This window comes from Zeugodacus cucurbitae, chromosome 3, assembly GCF_028554725.1.
Source record: "Zeugodacus cucurbitae isolate PBARC_wt_2022May chromosome 3, idZeuCucr1.2, whole genome shotgun sequence".
Taxonomy (NCBI): Eukaryota; Metazoa; Arthropoda; class Insecta; order Diptera; family Tephritidae; genus Zeugodacus; species Zeugodacus cucurbitae.
Genome location: NC_071668.1, coordinates 24,422,107 through 24,447,470, shown reverse-complemented (window position 1 = coordinate 24,447,470; position 25,364 = coordinate 24,422,107). Strand labels below are relative to the sequence as shown.

The 25,364-nt window shown below is 37.9% G+C and overlaps 1 long non-coding RNA gene across 1 annotated transcript; it reads right to left on the bottom strand.

The window, feature by feature from the left end:
- Positions 1 to 22,552: 22,552 nt before the first annotated feature.
- LOC128920286 (uncharacterized) lies at positions 22,553 to 24,996 on the bottom strand. Its single transcript, XR_008470398.1, has 3 exons — positions 23,090 to 24,996; positions 22,818 to 22,952; positions 22,553 to 22,753 (listed from the first exon to the last, which is right to left on the bottom strand). It is a non-coding gene; the product is annotated as an uncharacterized LOC128920286 (long non-coding RNA).
- Between the last annotated feature and the right edge of the window lie 368 nt (positions 24,997 to 25,364).

Genomic DNA, 25,364 nt, shown 5'->3' with positions numbered 1-25,364 from the left:
AACTTAAATAATTGTTTTTAATTAACAATTTTCTATTGAAAAACACGAGTCATATTTTATAACTATACCAGTCTTTATTTATACCAGTTTTTTTTTCCATTGGCGTATAAAGATACATTGTAATTCTTATGTATGATTTGTCAAATTTCGATAATAAATATATGATTATCCTAACTATTTAATTTATACCAGTTGCTCTATTTGCAAGGTTCGACGTCAAATAACTAGTATAACCAGCAATCCATTACTAGTTCTTTAACATATGAATTTTTACATTTCGACTGGTCATACATCAGACTTATACCAATTCAAAATAGATTAAACACCAAAAACCCTTTCAGTGCTATTTAACTACTTAGAAACAATTTTAAATTCGATTTTATTCTGGTTCTTCGTGATTTGATTCGCCAGTACTAACTATGCTCTCGTGGCGAGCCAACTTTTCCTGAAAATTGTTATAACTCGCAAGTCTTTCTGACTAATTATTTTTAATTAATAATTTTCAAATGAACACTAGTATTTTTCTGACTAGATGGAGGTCTCATTGTATGTTCAAAAAAAACAGTATGAATTTGTATGTGCGTGCGCTAGAGCATGTGAGACACTGTGTTGAGTGAGTGCAGGATTGACGAGCACGCTATAATGAATGACTTCTTACCACACACATAGAGCGCAATGAAGCAGCTAAGCAGGTGTGTAGTGTAGACAGACAACACCATAATACAGTTACGCCAACTAACTGTGATTCTGTTGATGCCTATACACATACTCATACATCTATATGTATGTAAATATATGTCAATCTTAGTGGGCAAGGAAAAAGCAGGTGTATGAAAGCGGTGTCAAAATTACAAATGAGCTAACTATTTGCTTTATCAACAAACTGTGTAATTTACACATGCTCGACATATTTGCTGCACACGTCAATAAGACAAACAATAGACAAATAAACGTGCGGTGATGTATCACTTACTAAGACAACTATTGGTGCAAAACCAGCTACACAACGTTGATTTAGTCTTTGAATGGCATTGACTTTTATATGTCATTGACAAATGACCAACGGCAAAACCTGCAGCAGGATCAAGATTTATGCTGAGCCATTATTTAGATTTTGTGATTTTTCGCGGTTGCAAATTTGAAGTAAAAAATAAAAATGTTGTACAACAAATTTTGTATAATAACATGGATGGATTGCCGCGTTAAATGAAAAATGTGCAAAACATAACCATAAATGTTAAGTGTAAACAATATGTTAGAAAGCCATAAAAAATGGCTCTAATATACATGTTGATTTTTTACTTTTTATCTGCGATTATTCACATTGAGCCATTGGCACATGGCTGAGAAACGGTTTTATGTTAATAGCAATAAAACTTATAAGCCTCATTTTCAATGCCATAGAAAAATTGTGAATTTACGTGCCGTCAATAAAAATGTTTGCACTGATTGAATATCTGATTTTATAGCTTTGTGTGGAGTTGCAGCTGTGAAGCAGCCTTTGCTCGGCAATTAAATGTAGCGATAAAACGGGGGACCAATTGCACAGATTGGAATACGTGGATTACTAAGAGAATTATTTTTTAGTACAAATTGCTTTTCGGCAAAATATTTCTCGTTTAAATTGAAGTATTTTGACTGGGGTTTGAAAACCATTTTGGAAAATATCCCTCTCAAAGTATCTCTTAATAACTGAGGCATTGAACAAGTTATTAGCCGTGTTCGATTCGTAATTTTTTTGCTCGCTTTCGGAGTGTGCTGCTCTCTGTTCAAACAGTTTATATGTGAGAGCAACAACAAAGTCTCCACGAGAGAGAGAAGCGCAACACAATTGAGCATATGACAGAGGACATACAAGATTGCACGGCAAGCGCTGTTAGTCTGTTTATCAGCTAGTATATAGTATATCGTTCGATTAACTACTCACTAACGTAACTCAAAGGCCTCACAATACGTTTTACTCTTTAGACATCCAGGTAAGCGTTAATAATACCCCATTTTCACTATCACTACATAAAAAAAAAATAATAAAATCATCTTTTATTCATATTTTAAAGGTAATTTTCTATCCTCAGTTCATAATGTTTATTTTCTTTCGCAATGTATGAAAGTCCTTCGTCTTCACCAAGTTTCAAAATTTTCTACACTTTCTCTTTACTATTTACTTCCTTACGTAGTATTTGCTTTTAGTTAAATTTAGAATTTTTTGATAATTCAGCTTAACGATATTGTACTGCTTTCTTCAGTCATTCGCTGCAGCTGAGATTCTATTCTAAAATCACTCGTATACAAATTTTTAACTCTTTCTCAAAGTTCTGTGCAAATTTAGCAGCTTTTATTTGGCTGAGGAACAATGATAATTACTGAAATAAAACCGCATAAAAGGGCAGCTTGCTGATTTTGATAGAATTGTTTTCCTGCAACCGACACCCACTGCCTTTGTGTACAGTAGATATTAATGAATTGGTTAACTGCGTAAGTTTAAAGCCAAGTTCATTCATAAAACGTAGAAACTTTTAATGCTTTTGAAAAAGTTTCGAGCAAAACAAATGTTAGCATGTTTCGTACAGATAAGCACCAGTTTATGCTAGAAGAATGCAGCAGCATTTATCTAAATGCTAACAATTGCATGAAACAATAATACAGTTGTGTGTATGTTAATGGTCGGTGAGTAACCGAATATTTTATACTCGCGCAAATTATTTAATTTTATTAAGATAAAAATTCGGCATTCGGAAAGTTCACTAGAAGAACGGAATTCATTATAGTATAGTTGGGACCGATTTCACTCATTATATTCAATATCATCTTCAACATCTTACTACTACTTAATTTCGCTAATATACCTCACATATTAACTGATATATATATATATAATGGGTGTCACTATCGTGCTATATATAGATCACCACTCCACACTAATTATAATAATTTATCATAATAATTTATTTGTACTGTAAATAATTATTTATTCGTACTTTACTTCTTAAGTTCCCCATTACATGTATTTTCTCCTAAAACTTAACGAATGTAACAATATAAGGATGTAAAAGCATAAGCATTGAAATAAAGCACAGTTCGTCAGAGGTTAGCAAACCAATCGCACGCGTTCTTTAAACCGCTTTAAGCGATTATAGCCGAATCCACCAGAGCGCGCCACTCATTCCTCCTTTTTGCTTTCTGACGCCAAATGGAAACCCCAAGTGAAGCCAGGTCACTTTCCACTTGGTCTTTCCAATGGAGTGGAGGTCGTCCTGTTCCGCGACTTCATCCAGCGGGTAGTGCATCGAACACTTTCAGAGCTGGAGTGTTTTCATCCATTCGTACAACATAACCTAGCCAGCGTAGCCGCTGTCTTTTTATTCGCTGAACTATGTCAATGTCGACGTATAAATCGTACAGCTCATCGTTCCATCGTCTGCGGTATTCGCCGTTGCCAATGTACAGAGGACCATAAATCTTACGCAAAACCTTTCTCTCGAAAACCCCACGAGTTGTCATCGTCCACGCTTCGGCGCCATTCATCAGGACGGGAGTAATGAGCGACTTGTAGAGTTTGATTTTTGTTCGTCGAGAGAGGACTTTACTTTTCAATTGCCTACTCAGTCCAAAGTAGCACCTGTTGGCAAGAGTGATTCTGCGTTGGATTTCAAGGCTGACATTATTGGTGTTGTTAACGCTGGTTCCCAAGTAGACGAAACTATCTACTACTTCAAAGGTATGACTGTCAACAGTGACGTGGGAGCCAAGACACGAGTGCGCTGACTGTTTGTTTGATGACAGGAGATATTTCGTCTTGTCCTCATTCACCACCAGACCCATACGCTTCGCTTCTTTATCTAGTCTGGAAAAAGCAGAACAAACGGCGCGGTTGTTGCTTCCGATGATATCAATATCATCGGCATACGCCAGCAGCTGTAGACTTTTGTAGAAGATTGTACCCTCTCTATTTAGCTCTGCAGCTCGTATAATTTTTTCCAGTAATAGATAAAAGAAGTCGAACGATAGTGAGTCACCCTGTCTGAAGCCTCGTTTGGTATCGAACGGCTCGGAGAGGTTCTTCCCGATCCTGACGGAGCTTTTGGTGTTGCTCAACGCAGTTTACATAGCCGTATTAGTCTTGCAATGATACCAAATTCAGACATCGCGGCATAAAGGCAGCTCCTTTTCGTGCTATGGAAGGCAGCTTTAAAATCGATGAAAAGATGGTGAGTATCGATTCTTCTCTCTCGGGTCTTTTCCAAGATTTGGCGCATGGTGAATATCTGGTCCATTGTCAATTTTCCAGGTCTAAAGCCACACTGATAAGGTCCAATCAGTTCGTTGACGGTGGGCTTTAGTCTTTCACACAATACGCTCGACAAAACCTTATATGCGATATTGAGGAGACTTATACCACGGTAATTGGCGCAGATTGTGGGATCTCCCTTTTTATGGATTGGGCAGAGCACACTGAGATTCCAATCGTCGGGCATGCTTTCTTCCGACCATATTCTACAAAGAAGCTGATGCATGCACCTTATCTGTTCTTCGCCGCCGTATTTGAATAGCTCGGCCGGTAGTCCATCGGCCCCGCCGCTTTGTTGTTTTTCAAGCGGGTAATTGCTATTCGAATTTCTTCATGGTCGGGTAATGGAATATCTATTCCATCGTCATCGCTTGGGGAATCGGGTTCGCCAACTCCTGGTGTTGCACTTTCACTGCCATTCAGCAGGTCGGAGAAGTGTTGGACATCCGTTACCAGATTACCTCCTCGGTCCCTACATGATATAAATGGTATAAAATCCATCGGAAGTTTGAACATGCTTATTTTGGGTATATGGGAAGCAATTACTCGTTTTTATCCATCTTTGTCACAGAGACAAATTATCAGAATAAAAAATTCGTTCTAAATTTCCATAAAATATCTGAGAGATATACCAATATTTACCGGAAAAATTAGACACAGACAATTAGGTCCTCATATTCGCAATCTGGAGCCTTGAAAAATAATAATGCGAGTTCGAGAATTAGAAGAGCGATGTCACGCTTCCAATGCTGTATTTGTCCAAAGTTCTATTCAGATTTTTACACTGCTGCCTGATAACTATATTGTAAAGTGAACAAATCAGATGGAATCTAGAATTGTGTTATATGGAAAGTAGGCGTGGTTGCAAATCGATTTCGTCCATTATCAATATGTAATATCAGGATGTCAAAGAAATCAAATACAAAATCTGATTAAAATTGGTCGAGTAATTGCTGAAATATGTCAACATAACCTCTATATAGATGTTAAGGTTGATTATAGGGCGATATCATCCGGAAAGTTTGGTTAATATACATCTTTCTTTGAAATATGTGCATTAAACATAATCGAAGGAGTACTCACTTTTCTATTATACTATTTTGTGCCTTAGTTATGACAAAATGATGTAGGCGTGGAATCCAACTTCACTACCTTTATCATGACATCTCTTCGGAAATTTACTAGAAAAATGTGGCCTGAAAGTGTTGACAATCGAGCAAACCGAGCAATAATTTTTCGAATTATTTTAATGGCTGACAAACTCTCCAATAACGAAGAACTGGTTTAATCATAATATCAGTAGAAACACAATCAGAAGACATATGATGAGATATAATTATAAAATATATTATTGATCTGCTCAAATAGTATATCCCTAGAAGAGAGTATGCTTCATTTGTCTGTAATTTATTTGTTTAATATATTGCCTTGGTAAAAGAAATTCGTGCAAAATAATGCAAAAGAATTAAATAAATTAGTGAAATAAAAACCACGCCAAGTTTTTCAATGATTCATTAATTTCCACATGCATCACTTATTTATAAGTGGGTGTATTGCGTGTCAGTGCTTTTTTATTGCCTGTCATTGTGACATTGCATTAATGTATCAATTGTCCAACAAATCAACAGCGTCACTTACTTACATACATACTCTCATCACGAATATAGACACTAATGCATTATGTGTTTGTAAATTTGTACGTTTTAGCCACTTAATTTACGTAATTACACACAACAAATATACGCACATACAAAGCATTTGTTGATTTTTTTCTTCACACAAAAACCGACAGACATGTGAAAATATAATGAGCGCATTTATCACTTGAATTTTCAGGTAACACAATTAATTTGTTATCAATTCCTAATCCATGAAATGCCATCGTTAATTATGTCAAATCAATTAATTAGTGTTGAGTCATCTTGTCATTAAAATCGAATTAATGACAAGCAAAAACTACGCATTTAAATGGCAAATGCACGCACACGCGCACAAATAGTAAGTCGGTGAATATTTGAAACAAATCGGAAGTAAGGATGTAACAAGTTTTGTGTGAAACCAAACGTTAGATACCGCAAAATTTACTGTACTCTGTGACTGTTTTCCTTAAGAGAATATAGATTTTCCTTATATTTGAAAATTTGAAACTTTTGAAAGCAGTTTATAGTCTTCCAAATTAATGGAGATATTACATAAAAAACTGGGATAATTTGAACCTTCCACTAAATCAGCTCAAAGCGCTTGTAGATCTCTAGAACAGAAATTATAAAGATTACTATAACCTTTAACATTTTTTGGTTTGCATTTGACAGCAATGACGTCATTAATTTAAGAATATCGATGAAAACAAAATAAAATAATATGTGAACAAAACGATTCCACTCTGTGTCAACATGTTGCGAGAGTATAAAACGACGGTTTATACTATATGCATAACTGATTTGCATAAAATATAAGCCATAAATTAATATTTACTTAGTGCTCAAATTTCGTATAACTTTTATTCAGTCCCAGTCAGGGTATATAAATGAGCGTTGTTTAATTATTGATGATTTTTTTTATTTTAATATGGTATACAGCCTTATCGATAGTTCATTAACCTTATCGCTAGGTTTAAAGGTTATGCAATATCATAAGAAAAAGCTAATATAAATGTATTGCAAATTTAAACCAAATATATCACCGGTCTAGATATTTGAAATAGAACACTGAAATTATCTAAAAGCGTAGAAAATTTGTTAAAAACAATGAAAAATTAAACGTTGACATTTTCAGATTATTTACTTTGAATTCGAACCATGAAATTTGCAGCGCTACCATTAAAATTTATTCATCTATATACTTCGGCATGTAAAAGCGTTAATGCATGTAACGATCATATTCGCGCAACCATATTTACAAACTTCACCACAATTTCGATGTGCTGCATTGCGACTCTGATTGGATTCATGCGGTTTTGATAGTTGGTAAAACAATTTCGAAAATCAATGAACTCGCGTGAACTCTGTGCATTCAATATATTTACATTCGTATATATATAACCACGTCAAAAATTATTCAAGTTCATTTGGGCAAAAGTTATAAAATAATTTATTATATTTTCAAATAATATTCCATACATCTCTCTCGTATTAAGCAATATACTATATGGTATAAAGTCCACTTGAAATTTGAAAATCTTAATATTAGGTATATGGGAGCTAAGAGGCAAAAATTACCCGATTTCGATCATTTTTAATATAGTGATGCTACACATCCTTTTTTTTTCAATATATTCATTGGTTTCTGATTTTTATATTAGAAAGTGAATGAATCAAATATAATCCAGGATCCCTGTAATGGGAAATGCCTCGTTCTAATTTTGGGTGAATGAAATTTATTAGTAGCGGAGCCACGCCCACTTTTGGAACATTTTAAAAGAGAAGGTGACCCAAAGTACCGTAATCCTCTGTACCAAATTATAATTTAACTTTATCATTAAATCCAGAAACACGGGTATCAAATTTCTTGAGGATTTCTCAAATTGTACTCCAATCAGTTGAAATCAGAGCTTCCAGACGGACAATCATGTACAGCTTTATACCTGTAATATTGTTTTAAAGTCACTGCTGGGTGGATATTTTGCTGGAGCAAAAGAAGATTCAATGCTTTCCATCGAAGATAGTATTACTTAACTGCTTTATCACGCCTTCTAAAACACCCTGCTCATACAATTTTACCACCGTTTCAAGATCTTGTACACAGAAGTGTTAGAGACAATTCTGTAGCTCAATGGTAACCATGTTGAACGCTTGGAATTATATTTTTTGCGTCTATGGAAGTTTTTGCCTAGATTTTCTCGTTTTGTCTATCAAAAACTTTTTCAACATTGAACTTTTTGTCTGTTAAAATAATGCTTTCATGGCCATTGACCACGTGCCACTGAAGAAGCCACTTGCATGTGTTGAATCTAATTTACGCGTTATCAGAAGATGAACAGTTGACCAACGATAGGCTTTCATGTGTAGATCATCTCGAATATGTCTTGATAGTGATATGGTCGATATATATATTTTCCTTGACATAGTTTCCTCTTTTCTAAGCGGATTTCTGCATACGTGATAATTTGTATTGTTCGAATTGGTACGAACAAGGCGGTAAACAAATATTTTTTAAATTTTAAGTTTTTAAGAAGCACGTAATTTTCATCATCATATTTTAGCGCTACAGATCCCCTTGTCAGTTTTGGACTGCTGGAAATGTGACCTGAGAGGCCTATCTCGGTCATTTGAAGTTTCTTTCAAATTTTAATTCATGTCGATCGTGGTCCTCGCCTTGCTTTAGTGGCGAGTGCTGTAGCCTCTACATTTTTTTTCTGTACGCTCTTATTATCCATTCTCGTTACGTGGCCGAGCCATCTTATACCACGTTCGGACCGACATTGAAAACATGTTGTCATTGAAAAAATGGGTTTTCGTTCGAAAACTTGTGTTTTCATCCATGCAAAATTTGTCAAACGAAATCACAGTTTTCGCTGAAAACTTCTTGAAAACTTACATTCCACTTATTATAATCGATGTCTGCTCTAGTTTAGTCGATATTATTGGAAGATATATTTCACCAGCTCTAAATTGTCATTTGATATTGTAAACAAATTCCACTACTTTTTCAAAATAATGGAGAAACAGAAATAAATATAAGAAAGGAGGGGTTAAGTTCGCGTGTGACCGAACATATTATACTCTCGCAATTTATTTGTTTAATGTTATTAAGCGCGTTTTCTTTTCTTTTCTCGAATAGTAAGTTTTTATATTTCAACATTATACACATACTGTATTACCTTTTTCACCCTATTATGCTGGTGATCTCTCACTGACAATTTGATAACTAGGGTACAGGGCAGAATAAATTCAAAAATTTTTTGAGAAAAAAAAGCGCTTAAAATTACATGCCCAGACTCATATATTGCGCACAAAGTCCACTAGAAAACAAAAATCATTATATGAAAGATGGTGTAATTCCTGATGTTTCAACATGAGAACAAAACTTTGATACTTTCTTAGCAACACGTTGCGGGAGTATAAAAATGTTCAAATGTAAACAAACAAATAAATTTGTGAATTGTCAATGAAAACACATGGAAAACACAAAATTTCGGTCAGAACGACTTTGGTTCCACAATCCACAAATTGTGTTTTCAAGAGGTTTATCGTGGCGAAAAATACTATGCAAAATATTCCCTATTTCTAATTGGGGATGAGTCAGAGGACTACATTTTGAAGAGTGTGGGTGATTATAGCGGAACTGCAGGCGATTCCTTAAGCTCTCAATTGGGATACAAATTTTCAACGTACGATCGTGATAATGATATTTGGGGTGCTGGAAGTTGTGCAAAGTTATATGAAGGCGGTTGGTGGTATCACAGTTGCTATAGAAGGTAAACAAGTTTTCATTATTAAAGTTTTTAATAAACTATCCTTTATTTCGCAGTCATTTAAATGGACTCTATGGAGATGATAAGGCCGGTGTAAACTGGTGTGCTATAAAAAACTACGAATCTTTACCATTTGCCCAAATGATGATACGACCAACGCAAAATTGCTGGAGACAATTGTTGTTGAGCAATTTAAATCGATGTGCCTAAAGAATTTTTTTCAATTTAACGGCTTGTATTTTAAAGCGTATACTCATGCTCATGTATTTTAAAGAGCACCTTTAATTTTTTTTCAAATATACCTATATTTAAATGCAAACATGCAGTAATAAACTTTCTAATTTTTCAATTATCTATGTAAGAAGTGTTAATACAATTGCTATATGCTGTAGTGTGTTGGCCCACAGAATGGTTTTCGTTTTTCTAGTCCATATAAAAATGTCATTTCGGTTGTTAAGCCTAACAATTTATTTCTTTGATGGCGAAATTTGATGAAAACTACTTTCCACAGCCACGTCTAACCGCACCTTTAAGCAAGTGCGCATATGCAAATGCATGAATTTATTAATTGCCTGCATTTTTGCACACGCCTTTTATTTATATAACATTGTGTTATCTGCAAATATTTATACAACACCACAAATAATATAGTAGAATTGTATTGCTATATACAAAAACAGTTTGACAGCTGAAGTCATTTTAAATTCCGTTTATGCCATTGATTCTATTGATTATTACATGTTAAAACAACAAAAAGTCATAAACTCAAACCAACCATTGATTGTTTAAAACAATAAAACAATTACAGCAATTACATAAATGCAAATCAATTAATTGCATGCGAATGCAGACACCACACATAGCAATCACATAATTATATAAGCTGTGTGGACGACGCTTCTTTTGTGCGCATTAATATAAGTGTATGTATGTATGTGGATATGTAGATAAGTATGGCAAATTGATTCAGAATATACAAATAACAGAAATATGCAGTTTGTATTGCCGCGCGGTTACTAATACTGATATGAGTACTCGCACACAATCAGTTGCCATTCAATTGTTGTGCTGTAAAAATATGCATTCATATAATTTACAAAAACAAAGTCAAATTTCAACAATTTATATGCTAAGAATACACACTAATATAGTATAATATTTGTATAAATCAATACAAATACAAATGCAATTTTAAGTGCTTACAAATTAAATTGGGTTCATGAATAACTGTTAGAGACGGCTTTATCCTTTCATGCCCAATGTAGACTATAGGCAACATTTCCACTTATTTACATTTTTTTGACCAGTGCAAGCTTACAGTTAAATTTTTTGTTATGAGCTGTGCACGTATCATTCAGTAGGCGTTCTCCGCAGAGTGGAATTGTGAAAATCGGTTTCGCGAAAAAAGTTATATAAAAGCGGTTATACAAAAAGTGTTCAAAAAAATAAAAAATAATTGTTTTATTTTAAAACAAAACTATATAAATAAACAAAGATAAGAAAGTTATTTCAAACAAATCAGCAATGAGAAAAGTGTTTAGTTTATTTATAAATAATTTAATTGTTACCTATAGGCAACATCCTGTAACCAGGGTACAAAGGACTTTGTAATTTTTATCACTTCATATTTGAGTTAAGACTAATATAAATATGTACTAAAAAATTGTTAGCTCCGCCCATTTTTATTCGAACATGAGAGGGTTAAGTGCTAATGGAACCGTTAATTTAAGGTGTTACATGGGTTTCGTGGGTTTTATGGATTGATTTTTTTTTTTTGTTTTTTGTTTATTAATTTCTACGACATCTCAAGAATATTATCGTAAATTTTCAAGTCGATCCGAATTATAGTTTTGAAGATACAGCTTTGGAAGGTGTGCGCTCCAAGTCAGGTATTATTGTTACTCAAAACTTTAAACGCGTTTTTCTCGGAACCGTGTTTTCAAAGCCTGTGTCAAATATTCTCGAAAACTACGCAACCGATGTTGATGAAATTTTGCACAGGTGTTCGTGATACAATTTACTCGTGCTTGAACGAAGGATTTTTATTCTTTTCAATTACAACTATCAAAAAAAAAACAAAATATCAAGCAAATTTGACTGAATTTTTTATTTTTTTGGAAAAATGTCTGCCAAAATTCCAATTTTTATTATACTCTCGCAACAAAAGCTGCTAAGAGAGTATTATTGTTTTATTCACATAACGGTTGTTGTACATCATAAAATTAAACGACACCGCAAAATGGCGAAGACCGAAAACACATAAAGTGTCATAACTAAGCCATAAATAAAGTTATACAAGTAGAATTTGGAATAAAGGATCGCACTAGTAAGGGCCATATTTTGATGTAATTTTTTATTGGGTAAGTGGGCGTGGCCCCGTCCACAAATCGGCTGTTTGTATATACGAAGGCTGCTATATATATGTGGCAACCTCCTACAATTACTACGGCGCTAACTTTACACTACACGCAACACTCTAAATTACAACCCTAGCTTTTAATCCTTTATTCCTTTTATCCTTAATATCTTATCATGTTTGTACTTAAGCAAGAATTAGCAATAAACTCACTCTCTCCAATTTTGGACGTCAAGCAGTAAGCATCTTTTATTTATTCTCGCGCCTACTCGTACCTGCGTACTCATATTGGTACATACTGACATACCGCTATACACGTCTACCGATCCCCACGCCTGGTGAACTCTACATCTGGTGACCCGTCAGGTAAAGTGAACGCAACAACAAAGCTGAAGCAATAAGCTTAAGCTACACATTCGAATGGCTTTAAACGACAGCCATGTGGTTTCTGGAAACCGCTACTCCGATGACAGTATTTTGGATAATCCAAACTCTACTCCACGATTGCCATTACCAACGATGACAGAGGACAATATCGAAGCATATTTTTATTCCCTGGATTTTTGGTTTAGCGCTTCTTCGATAAACAGCGACAATAAGAAATACGACATCGTTCTCGCTAGTGTGCCGCCTAAGAAGCTGATGGAGCTTCGCTGCATAGTGGACGCAGCACCGACTAATTTTAAAAACAAGTACATCCAGGAGAAAATAATCGAATATTTTTCGGACAGTCAACAGCGTCGGCTGCAACGAGTTCTTAAGGACATGGTTCTGGGCGATCGACGCCCCAGCGAATTATTCAATGAGATGAAAAGCGCGGCCGGGACGACTCTGAGTGACAGCATTCTGCACGATCTGTGGGTAAGCCGACTTCCTCCATACGTACAAGCAGCAATAATAGCCACAAACGTCGCTATGGTGGAAAAGCTCAAAATCGCCGATTCCATCATCGAAAGCATCGGGATTCGCAACAACAACGCTCAAGAGGTACTTACGCTTAGTGAAGTTTCCAACCTCAAACTCGAAATAGTGGAACTAACCAGGCAAGTACATAGACTTTTTAGTAGAAAGGGATCAAGCATTCGTTCGCGATCACGGTCTAGGTCACGTGAACCCCATACTCTGTTAAATAAACCGGATAAATCGTTATGTTGGTACCACAACAAATTCGGCGCGAAAGCAACTAAATGCAGAGAGCCCTGCAATTTTTTGTCATCAAAAAAATCATCGTAGGCCAGCTCGGCTGCTACAGTTTTAGATTTAGGCAAGCAATCTAAAACTGCTCAAACATACCGTTTACGCATATACGACACGTCAACAAAAATGCATTTTTTAATAGATACCGGTGCGGACGTCTCCGTTTTACCAAAGTGCGCTAACATAGCCCGCGCTTCACCTAACGGTATGAAACTGTTTGCTGCAGACGGTTCGCCCATCTCTATATACGGTGAGGCGATCCTCAAACTTAACCTCAATTTACGACGCGAATTTTTATGGAATTTCCTAATTGCTGATGTTTCTCAAGCAATTATTGGTGCTGATTTTCTAGCACACTTCGAACTTTTAGTTGACCTAAAAAATAGATGTCTACTCGATCGCAAAACCGAATTAAAGACGGTTTGCGAAATAGACAAAACTCGTATACCCGGCATTAAATCATTTAACGCAAATTCAACTTTTTCAAATATTCTCGAGGAATACGGTGATATCACACGTTTCAAATCCGAACTCGGCGTCTCGGAACTACGATTTCTCGGACACTCTATTACGAAAGATGGTATTCGACCATTACCAGAACGCGTTAAGGCCCTACGAAATTTTTAACAATCGAAAATTGTCAAGGAATTGAAGCGTTTTCTAGCAATGCTCAATTTTTATCGTCGCTTCATACCGAACGCACTGAAGAATCAAGGCCCTCTTTTCGACATGGTACGGAGTAATCGTCGAAACGATACCACACCGCTTACATGGTCAGCAAAAACGTTGGACAGCTTCACAGCATGTAAGGAGCAACTATCCAACTGTACATTACTCGCTCATCCACTACACAATACGGAACTTTCCTATGGGTAGACGCGTCAGATTTCGCCGCTGGCGCTGTATTAAATCAAATCGTGGATGGTGCCCTACAACCTTTAGGATTTTTTTCTCGTAAATTCACTAGTGCTGAAAAAAGATATAGCACATACGACATTTAGCACCTAGCATTACGACATTTTAGATACATGGTCGATGGTCGCCGATGTCATATTTATACCGATCACAAGCCGCTTATTTACGCTTTTCAACAGAAGCTTGACCGAGCTTCTAATCGACAGATCCGTCAACTCGACTTCATAGCACAGATCACCACCGACATTCGTCATGTAAGTGAAGATAACGTTACAGCCGACCTGCTTTCACGCATAAATGCTCTTTCCGCCGAATCTTTAAATGGCACCGTACTTTAAAAGCAGCACTCCTATGTCACAACACTAATCAATGGACTTCGTATTTACCTCTAATATTATTGGAATTACGATCCACGTACAAAAACGACTTAGATGCATCACCAGCCGTTCTAGTTTATGGAGAGAATCTCCGATTACCCTCGGAATTTTTTACGGATACAAAACCAACGATCAACGAAACAGACATGGTCAAAGAACTACGCAAATGTATGAGAGATCTACGACCAGTGGACACCACTTGGCATACAAAGCAAAAAGTATTCGTTCACTCAGGACTGAAAACCTGAGAACAAGTTTTTATTCGAGATGATGCTAATACGACCATCGCTATCGCCACCATACAAAGGACCATACAAGGTCATTCAACGATTTCCTAAATATTTTTCAATAGGCGAGAACGGCAGCATAGTTAAAGTTTCAATCGATCGATTGAAACCAGCCTTTATCGCCACTTCCCAAAGTGTCTAGGAGGGGAGTACTGTGGCAACCTCCTACAATTACTACCGCGCTAACTTTACACTACAGCGCAACACTCTAAATTACAACCTTAGCTTCCTTTATTCTTATATTGTTAGGAACTGATTAAAAGCGCAGTTAATGGGTTAACTCTGCCGTCTGTCTAGGCTATTAGCCAAATGATATGCTCATCTCTCTCTACTCTCAGATATAATGTATGTTAGTGATGAAAATGAGTGGAATCGGTTCAGGAATTCAACCTATATATTATATCCTCAGGCTATATACTATATATGATGATTTTCGTTTTTCTATTGGACTTTATGCCGATTATATTGGTCAAATTGTGTGTGATTTTAAAAATATAGCAATAAATTTCGAGAGTATAAAATGTTCGGTTGCACCCGAACTTAGCTTTTCCTTATTTGTTTTTTTTTGTGTTTTCATCGTTCAAGCACGAGGTCTTAACTAAAACACATTTTTTCCTCATTTTTTTTTTTTGTCATTTAGGATGATCCTGTCCTGAAGTTCTGCTGACCTGAAGTTATGCTGACAACGCGGGGTCACCGGAAATGGCGTCAAAATGAAGGAGTATTCATTTTTTTTGAAAATTTCAAAACAGCCAGAAAATAATAAATAACTATAACTTTCATCAAATATCGCAAATGCGGTAAATTTTTTTTACTTGCTTACTTATGTATGTAATATGAATATATATGCAAGTAAATTCACACTCAGTTACATAATATTGGTTTGCCAAATTTGATTTCAAGTCCAATTGATTGCTTTGCGGCAATTATTTGCCTAAATATTAAAAGTGCAATTTAAATGCATGCTGTTTATTTACCACAAGCTCTGCATTCAACGGAAAAATAACCGAAACCGATGTAATGCGCCTATAAGTATGCACAAATCACTTCAGTAGCTATTTGAATTGGCTAAGTGTGTAATTTGAAATTTGTGCATCAGTGCGTTAAATAAGCACACACACACACACGTGCATACATTTAGATGTGTGCATTTGTGCTTAGAAATTTTTGTGGCGTTAATTGAATTTTTAAAAGCCAACATTTTGTTCATTAAGTGTTTGATTTTGTATTTTTTATTTTTTTTATATTTTGACATCGTGGCGCTCATGGATGCTTTCTAGGCGCTCATAAAAAGTATCATTGGTCACATCGGCCTTCTCTTCTGTTGGGGCGTGGGCGCAAATAAGCGATATGTTGAAGAGCCTCGCTTTAAAGTGGATTCTGGCTAGAAATTCATCCACCTGAATGCCAGGACTCGACGACGGAGTCTCTCTCCCACCACGAATTCCACACCGAATTTGCGCTCCTTTATATGGCCGCTGTAGTAGATGTCACAAGGACACACCTTCTTCCGTCCTTGTCTTGTCCATCGCATTTCTTGAATGGCGGTTATGTCAGCCTTTACTCTTACGGGGACATCAACCTGCTGGGCAGAGGCACCTTCCCAATTAAGGGTCCGGACATTCCAGGTGCATGCCCTCAAACAGTGATCCTTAAAACGTTTGCAGGGGTCGTCATCAAAAGTGGGGTTTCGCACCCGAGGCTCTGTTCGGTCTTTCATTACGGAGGTTTTTTTAAGTGGTGGGTCCTAAACCCTACGCACAATCGCAGAAGCGGCTTCGCCTTCTCACTTTAGCTCACCTTCAAACGGATGTCTGTTGGCTACCCAGAAGATACTTGGTCTGTTCACCTAATGGTGAATTGTAAGTTCTAAAACTAAAAGAGTTAAATATGGGCTTAGGTACATATATCAAAGTGATCGGATGAAGAGTAGAGTTGAAATCTGTATGTCTGTTTGTACGTCCTTATAGATATACTCAAACATAGGCGGCTTATACTAACTAGAGTAGCTTTCTAGCTATAGGTAAGCTAAGAGACTTATAGTCGCATAATTACATCGATCAAAACCATCACAATTGAAAAATAATAAATACTTAATTGATTACAATAAAATTTGTAATAACAAATGTTAATTATTTATTCATTTCAGTAAATAATTTAATTCTATAGTTACAATGATACCAGTCAAAGCTAATACTATAGTGTTAACAACTTCCAGCGTTGAACTATATTTTTAGATTGTTCCATTTGCAATTTGGTTCATGCCACCTCAGTATTCACCAGGTGGTATAATATGCAGATGCCTCAGAACAAATAACATACTAGTACGTTCGCCAGCTCTGTAACTGTACACTTCGCTGGTATTATGGAAGAAATATAGTACACGATCCAGATGGGTTACAGGTCTCGCATGGGTATTAATAGGTGTTGGCTGCTGTCTGCAAACCATATATTTGGGAATATTAGCGCACATTTTTAATAATTTGATATTCTGTAAAAGCTTGCCTCGACACAAGGAAACTTCAATACTAAAACACACATTCACACATGTTAGGTTTTGTACTAAGAATAGCAGGTATAACTGTTATTATAGGAAAATCCCTTTGTTTAAATTGATAACAAAGATCAACCGGATTGCGAAATATATCTACCTGCTTTTTTATAGCCAAATCATTTATATTCAGCGTAATAAATTTGACCTTCAACAAAGCAGGTAAAAAACTAAACAATTTAGTTTTCAGAATAGAAAGAAAGAAAAGAAAGTTATTAATGCTAAAATTCCTACGTGGGTTAATTGTTCCTTGTATACCCGAAGACCCCATTACGATCTGTATCATTACTTTTAAGAGTAATACTAACGAAATAATATACGAGTCAGTTGTGTGAGAGCTTTTGCCCACTTTTGGTATGTATATTACCTTCACTTTTCTCCACAATGAAGGAATGTAATTTAACCGAAGGGTTCCTTCGAGAATGTTTGTTAACCAGCTCGTTACGTAACTGATCGATTTCTGCAATTGAGCCGGGAATATAATTTTTAGTAATTTTCAACCTTACCTTTGTATAGGAGGTGGGCGTGGTTTTATCCGATTTCAACTATTTTCAGGGTGTGTGGTGGGTAGCGTAAGAGAACTGACTGCAGAAAGTTTGGTTTATATAGCCTTATTGGTTTTAGAGATATATACAAATAACCGATATGGGGGCGGGGCTACGCCCACTTTCCCAAAAAAATTACATCCAAATACGCTTCTTCTCAGTGCGATCCTTTATTCTAAATTTTACTTTTATAACTTTAGTAATGGCTTAGTTATGACACTTTATGATGTTTTCAGATTTCGCATTTGGTGGGCGTGGCAGTAATCCGATTTTGCCCATTTTCGAAAGCAACCCTCTCAAGGTCGCAAGGAACATGTGCTTCAAGTTTCATTAGGTTAGGTTAGGTTATGTGGTTGTCAAAACGACGCACCTAGGCCTTTTGGAGGCCCATTGTGACACAACTGGGACTAAGATCCCTCACACTTTAGGGTCATCTTTGAACCACCCTGTGGTCTTAATAAAGTGAAAAAGTTCACATAATTTGATATGAGCAACTTCACCCACATCCTCGAGAAAACCGCGTCCAATAGTCGCAATTCTTTTTCTATACAGAGCCTTACATCCACATAGAAGGTGTGTAATCGTTTCTTCCTCTTCTTCTTCCTGGCAGCTTCTGCAGTAATCGTTACTAAGTAACCCCAACCTGCTGGTATGTCTACCAATCAGACAGTATCCTGTTAACACCCGTACAAGGAAGGGTTCTTGTGTCATTCCTACTAAATTTCAGTAAACGACAAGTGCGGCTCTTACTCCATTCAGGCCATGATTGTCTACTTACGGAACAAGTCGTTAATTGTTTCCATTGTGATTCAGCCATATCAACAGCATGTTTATCTATTAGGTAACTGCACGTTGCCAGAGGTATATAAATTCCCTCTTTATTAATTCATCTGCTACACAGTTTCCAGGAATGTCACTATGTCCCGGGACCCATTGCAGGTGTATCGTGAAATATGATGTCATTGCTATTAGTAAATCCAAACACTCTTTCACTATAGCAGGTAGTAGCGTAAGAATTTCTAGCAAAGTAATCCCCACTTATACTCATGCAACTCAGTGGAAAAATTATAACTGTTATTCTAGGAAAATCCCTTTGTTTAAATTGATAACAAAGATCAACCGGATTGCGCAATATATCTACCTGCTTTTTTATAGCCAAATCATTTATATTCAACGTAATAAATTTGACCTTCAACAAAGCAGGTAAAAAACTAAACAATTTAGTTTGCGGAATATATAAAAGAAAGTTATTAATGCTAAAATTCCTACGTGAGTTAATTGTTCCTTGTATACCCGAAGACCCCATTACGATCTGTATCATTACTTTTAAGAGTAATACTAACGAAATAATATACGAGTCAGTTGATAGCTGTGGTAATTTCTCTGTCCACTAACATAAGGGAATAACTGATAGTATCCCCATAAGAGGAAATTCACCCACCTGTAACCAGCCTTCAGTGAGATGGCTTCAATTCCGAAAGGTAGGGCAAGTTATTGATTAATTTTATTAAGATAACACAAAAATGTACTCATAAATTCGGCATAAAGTTTAATAGAATAACGAAAATCAGCATATATACATACATAGATATGAGGGCTGAGGTAATTACTGTACCGATTTCATTAATTTTCACCACCAAGGTATACAACATTCAGGACTATATGCTCACTTAATTTTGCTAAGATATCTCACATATTAACCGATATATGCGGAATAAAGCCCACTGTATTTTTGAAAAACCCATAATTAGGTATAAGGGAGGCCCATTGTGACACCACTGGGACTAAGATCCCTCACACTTTAGGGTCATCTTTGAACCACCCTGTGGTCTTAATAAAGTGAAAAAGTTCACATAATTTGATATGAGCAACTTCACCCACATCCTCGAGAAAACCGCGTCCAATAGTCGCAATTCTTTTCCTATACAGAGCCTTACATCCACATAGAAGGTGTGTAATCGTTTCTTCCTCTTCTTCTTCTTGGCAGCTTCTGCAGTAATCATTAAAAGGTAATCATTAAAAGGTAACTGCTGGCGTGTCTACCAATCAGACAATATCCCGTTAACACCCCTACAAGGGTTCTTGTGTCATTCCTACTAAATTTCAGTAAACGACAAGTGCGGCTCTTACTCCATTCAGGCCATGATTGTTTACTTACGGAACAAGTCCTTAATTGTTTCCATTGTGATTCAGCCATATCAACAGCATGTTTATCTATTAGGTAACTGCACGTTGCCAGAGGTATATAAATTCCCTCTTTATTAGCATCTAACTGCAATGTTGTGCCCAATCTGGCTAATTCATCTGCTACACAGTTTCCAGGAATGTCACTATGTCCCGGGACCCATTGCAGGTGTATCGTGAAATATGATGTCATTGCTATTAGTAAATCCAAACACTCTTTCACTATCTTCGATGATATTCTATGCGACTTTAGTGATTTTAAAGCCGCTTGACTATCCGAAAATATGTGCTTAGTCGTTAGCACTCTTTTTGACAAAACGAGAAGGCTTTCTTTAATTGCAAAGATCTCTGCTTGGAAAACACTGCAGTGATCCGGTAATCGGAAAGCGATTCTGGTATCCAGTTTCTCTGAAAATACCCCGCCTCCTACTCGTTTGTCCAGTTTTGAACCATCAAGGGAAGGATATGTGTTGGTCCGAGTTTAGATTCATTTCTATAGGATTTCGAAAGTCCGTACTATTCGGTAGAAATGGGAACTTGCCGAGTATACTGGAATGTCCCCTATTGCAGTTTTGCAGTAGCGACGATTCTCTCAGCCTTAGTGCCGATTTCGCCGCCTGTTGTTTGCAAAATAGATCTATAGGCAGTAAATACAGAATCGCATCTAATGCCTGGCTCGGCGTAGTTCTGAGAGCTCCACTGATACATATACATGCAGCTCTTTGTAAACTTACCATACGCTTTACTGCGTACTTCTTGACAATTATTGGCCACCAGACCAGTATCCCATATGTCATTATCGGTCTAACTACAGCTGTGTAGAGCCAATGTGATACGCGGGGAGTTAGTCCCCATTTTGGTCCAACCATTCTTTTGCAAGTGTATAGTGCCAAAGCTGCCTTCTTTACCCTGGCCTCCAAGTTTGGTTTCCATAACAGCTTCCTGTATAAAATAAGTCCCAGGTAGCTTGTCTTTTCATTTATTGGTAGCGAGGTGCCGTTTATTGAAGGTGGTGTGAACTCTGGAATCTTGTGTTTCCTTGTAAACATCACTAATTCAGTGTTCGTTGCATTTAGGCTTAACCCACATGATTTTGCCCAACGATTTATCTCATTTAGCCTTGTTTGCATAAGGTCCGAGAGTATATGTGGGAATTTTCCCCTAATTGATACCGCCTCATCGTCAGCGTAGGCCACCACATGTACTCCCCCTTTCTCTAGATCTAACAACATACTATTCATTGTTAGGATCCATAGAAGTGGGGATAGCACGCCTCCTAAAGGTGTACCCCTTTGGACAGATCTGCACATCGTCGAAACCCCCAGCGTTGAAGTTATGAACCTGCCTAGAAGCATATGTTCAATAAGTTTCATGAGTGATTCCGAGACGTTCAGATCTTTAAGCGCGTTGATAATGGCCTTCGGCTGGATGTTGTTAACGCGCCTTCTATGTCTAAGAAGGCTATGATAGCGTATTCCTTTACCACTAGAGCCCTTTCAATCTCTGTTACCACCGAGTTTAAGGCGGTTTCCGTGGATTTTCCTTTGGAGTACGCGTGCTGTGAAACTGCTAACTTTTCCGGAGCTAGCTTACTTCTTATGTTAATTTGTATTAATCTTTCCAGTGTTTTTAGTAGAAATGAGGAAAGACTGATTGGTCTAAAATCTTTAGGACTTGTGTGAGAGCTTTTGCCCGCTTTTGGTATGTATATTACCTTCACTTTTCTCCACAATGAAGGAATGTAATTTAACCGAAGGGTTCCTTTGAGAATGTTTGTTAACCAGCTCGTTACGTAACTGATCGATTTCTGCAATTGAGCCGGGAATATACCGCCAGGTCCCGGAGATTTAAAAGTCTTGAAGCTGTTAATTGCCCACCTTATTTTGTCTATTGATATTAAGTCTCCAATATTAGGATCTGTGTCCACTACTCTGTCTAGAGTATACTCAGCGGTGGAGCTCTCTGAGCTGCCCGGGAAGTGAGTATCCATCAGCAATTTTAAGGTTTCTTCACTGGATTTCGTCCAGCTCTGATCTGGCTTCTGTAGGTACCCAACGTTATGTGTAGCCTTTGCTATTACTTTTCTTAACCTAGACGCTTCTGTCGTCGTCTCGATTTCTTCACAGAAGGATTTCCACGATTTAGGGATATACCTCTTTAGCTCCTGCATATGCACTAGCCAGTTTGTTTTCCTATAGTTCCTATATTTATTATCTTGACCTACTTTGTCACTCAGTACACATTCAATATACCGATGATCGGAAAAGGAGTGTTCTTCTAGAACCCTCCATCGTATTACTCTGTCTACCAGTTCTTCCGACACAAGTGTTATATCTAATACTTCTTGTCGGTCTCTGGTAATAAAAGTTGGCGTGTTTTCTCTATTACACAGCAATAGCTTAGTGCTTAACAAATAACTAAAAAGCAGCTCACCTCTTGTGTTGATATCTGAGCTGCCCCATAGTGAGTGATGTGCATTGGAGTCGCATCCAAGTATTAACACACTCCTGGACGCCTCGCTTTCTTGCACCAGTCTTTTTATCAGCAGAGATGGTACCTGCTCCATACGGCATGTAGCAAGAGACAAGCCGGTAGTTACCTCTGCTCGTCTCCCAGCTTACTGCCGTTGTGTCCAAGTCACTATATTTGTACAATATAAAAACATTAAGATCCGTTTTAGCCAATATACATGTCCTGTTCTTACCTTCACAATGTGACATGTAAATTTTATAGTTTGGCGCCGCAAATCCGCCCTCCATTAACCCGTGGCTCTTGAATGAGGACAAAGTCAGGCTGATCTATTGTCATGCGGTTAATTAGGGCTACTGACGCTACTTTGCTGTGGTGAAGATTAATTTGTAAGAGATGCATTAGTTAAAGTTACATTTACATCGTCTGGAGAATCGCTTAAAAGCTCTTTCTCGGTATATTATTTAGAGAGCCTGTCCGCCAGTTCAGACCCTGAGGAACACTCACCTTGTTCGAGGCTATCGACATCGCTCGAGGACTAAATAGGATCTTCCTCCACTTCACCCATCTCTTTATCCGAGGTAAGATGGTCGATAGCACCGGCATCTGCTTTAAATGTCTTCACCTTGACCTTAGTGAAGCCATAATTGATTTCACCGCCACTTTTGTTCAGCGGTTCGATTGCGTCATTCGTTAGCAACAACAAAATCTGCATTGTGGGCCTTTTGGTCTCCACGCCCGATTCGGTTGTCGCTTCGTCGAATGCCTTAACGAACTTCCAACCCTCCGTTGGTAGGTTAGGGTTGCAAGCCCTGATCAGCTGCATAATTGGATCCGGCTGAAATGGTGTAGCCGGTATCCACACTCGTGCCCTTGGTCTAGACGGTATATCTTTCCTGTCTACCGCTATTAGTTTGGCCCCAGGATATACCTCTCCCACTTTCGCTAAGGCGGCTTTATAGAGCTGGACCGATCGTTCGTCGTCACATGCTACTATTTTATTTTGGCCCTGGTACCAACCGGCATCTGTGCATGACGGCGGTGGACCTGGATTGCTTAGTAGCACTTCCAGGGCCACGTTAGCCAGCGCAGCTTGCACCCATATCCATTGGGTTCCGGGAATTCTGTCTTCGGGATCTCCCTCATGCGGTTCCGGGCCACATCCGCAAACGATTTATTAGGCGTCTCCTTTATTTTCGGTCGTTTAGCCGACGTCTTAGCCTCTTCAGCTGACCTCTGTCTTTTTGTTGCTCCTGCTGGCGGTTCTATGCTAAAATTGGGAAGAACCGCTTTTGCACACTCTATGGTTTCTTCGAGCCCCTTAGTGAGCTCCTCCTTGGTTGGTGGATGCAGGTGAGCTCTTCTTAGAATGTATGCAGCGCGTTTCCTCTCTGCATACTTCGCCTTCGATGATTCTTCCACCTTGAGGGTAGGCCATTCTTTCGGCACTGCACCAGCAACTAAACTTTTGGCTTCTCCCTTTGCCTTCTGCCTCTGGTTGGTAGGCTTGGCTCCGGGTGCCGCGGTTGTTGTTGCCTTGCTGGAACCTGGCTTAACTGTAGTTCCAGTACTGGTGCCAGCCTTAACATTCAGACGAGGCATAGCCACTGCCTTCGTGCTGACTGTCTTAGAGCTCGTTGCAAACGCTGCTCTTCTCTCGGAACAATCCGCTCCTTCCCTCTTTATTAAGCGAGGACCGGACTCCCCTGATTTTCCATTTTTGTTAATTGATGTGTTCATATTTTGGACCCACGAGTGTAGGGGAATAAATGCTCACTTGCGCATAGCTCCCGATACGCAAGCAAGGCTATCTTATTACGGAGGGCGCCAGGTATCCGTAAGCTCCGTTCGAGACTGGGATATTAATGGGCCCCCAGCCAGGTTGATCCTCGGCACGGGTCGCATGACACCTTGATCCAGCACTTTGTTGTACCCCCTACTATGATACGACTGCGTCACCGAATGCTGTGCTATTGAAGAGCAACAAACACTCAACAACGGAGTCGCACCTTAGCTAGATACCTCGCGACTGTGGTGGGGACAGACCGTTACCGGACAGTTCCCTCCACAGTTGCGACACTGTGGTAACTATTACCAGGCGGTACCCTCGCGGAGGATTCAGCGGGGGATTTTTGCCGACCTCAAGTTTCATTAAGATATCTCAATTTTTACTCAAGTTATCCGTTGCACGGACAGACGGACGGCCAGACAGACATCCGGATTTGAACTCCACTCTTCACCCTGATCATTTTTATACTCTCGCGACAAAAGTTGCTAAGAGAGTATTATAGTTTTGTCCACATAACGGTTGTTTGTAAGTCCTACAACTAAACGAGTTCGATATAGGGTTATATATACCAAAGTGATCAGGGTGACGAGTAAAGTTCAAATCCGGATGTCTGTCTGTCCGTCCGTGCAAGCTGTAGCTTGAGTAAAAATTTAGATATCTTAATGAAACTTGAAACACAGGTTCCTTGGCACCATAAGAAGGTTAAGTTCGAAGATGGGTGGAATCCGACCCCTGGCACGCCCACAAAATGGCGATAACCAAAAACACATATAGAGATATAACTAAGCCGTAAATAAAGTTATGAAAATAAAATATGGAACATAGGATCACATTAGGGAGGGGCACATTTGAATGCATTTTTTTGGAAAAGTGGGCGTGACCCTGCCCCCAAATAACTTTTTTGTATATATCTTGCAAACCAATAAAGCTATATAAACCAAACTTTCTGCAGTCGTTTCTTTTAGCCATTTCCTTATACAGTGCAAAAATGAA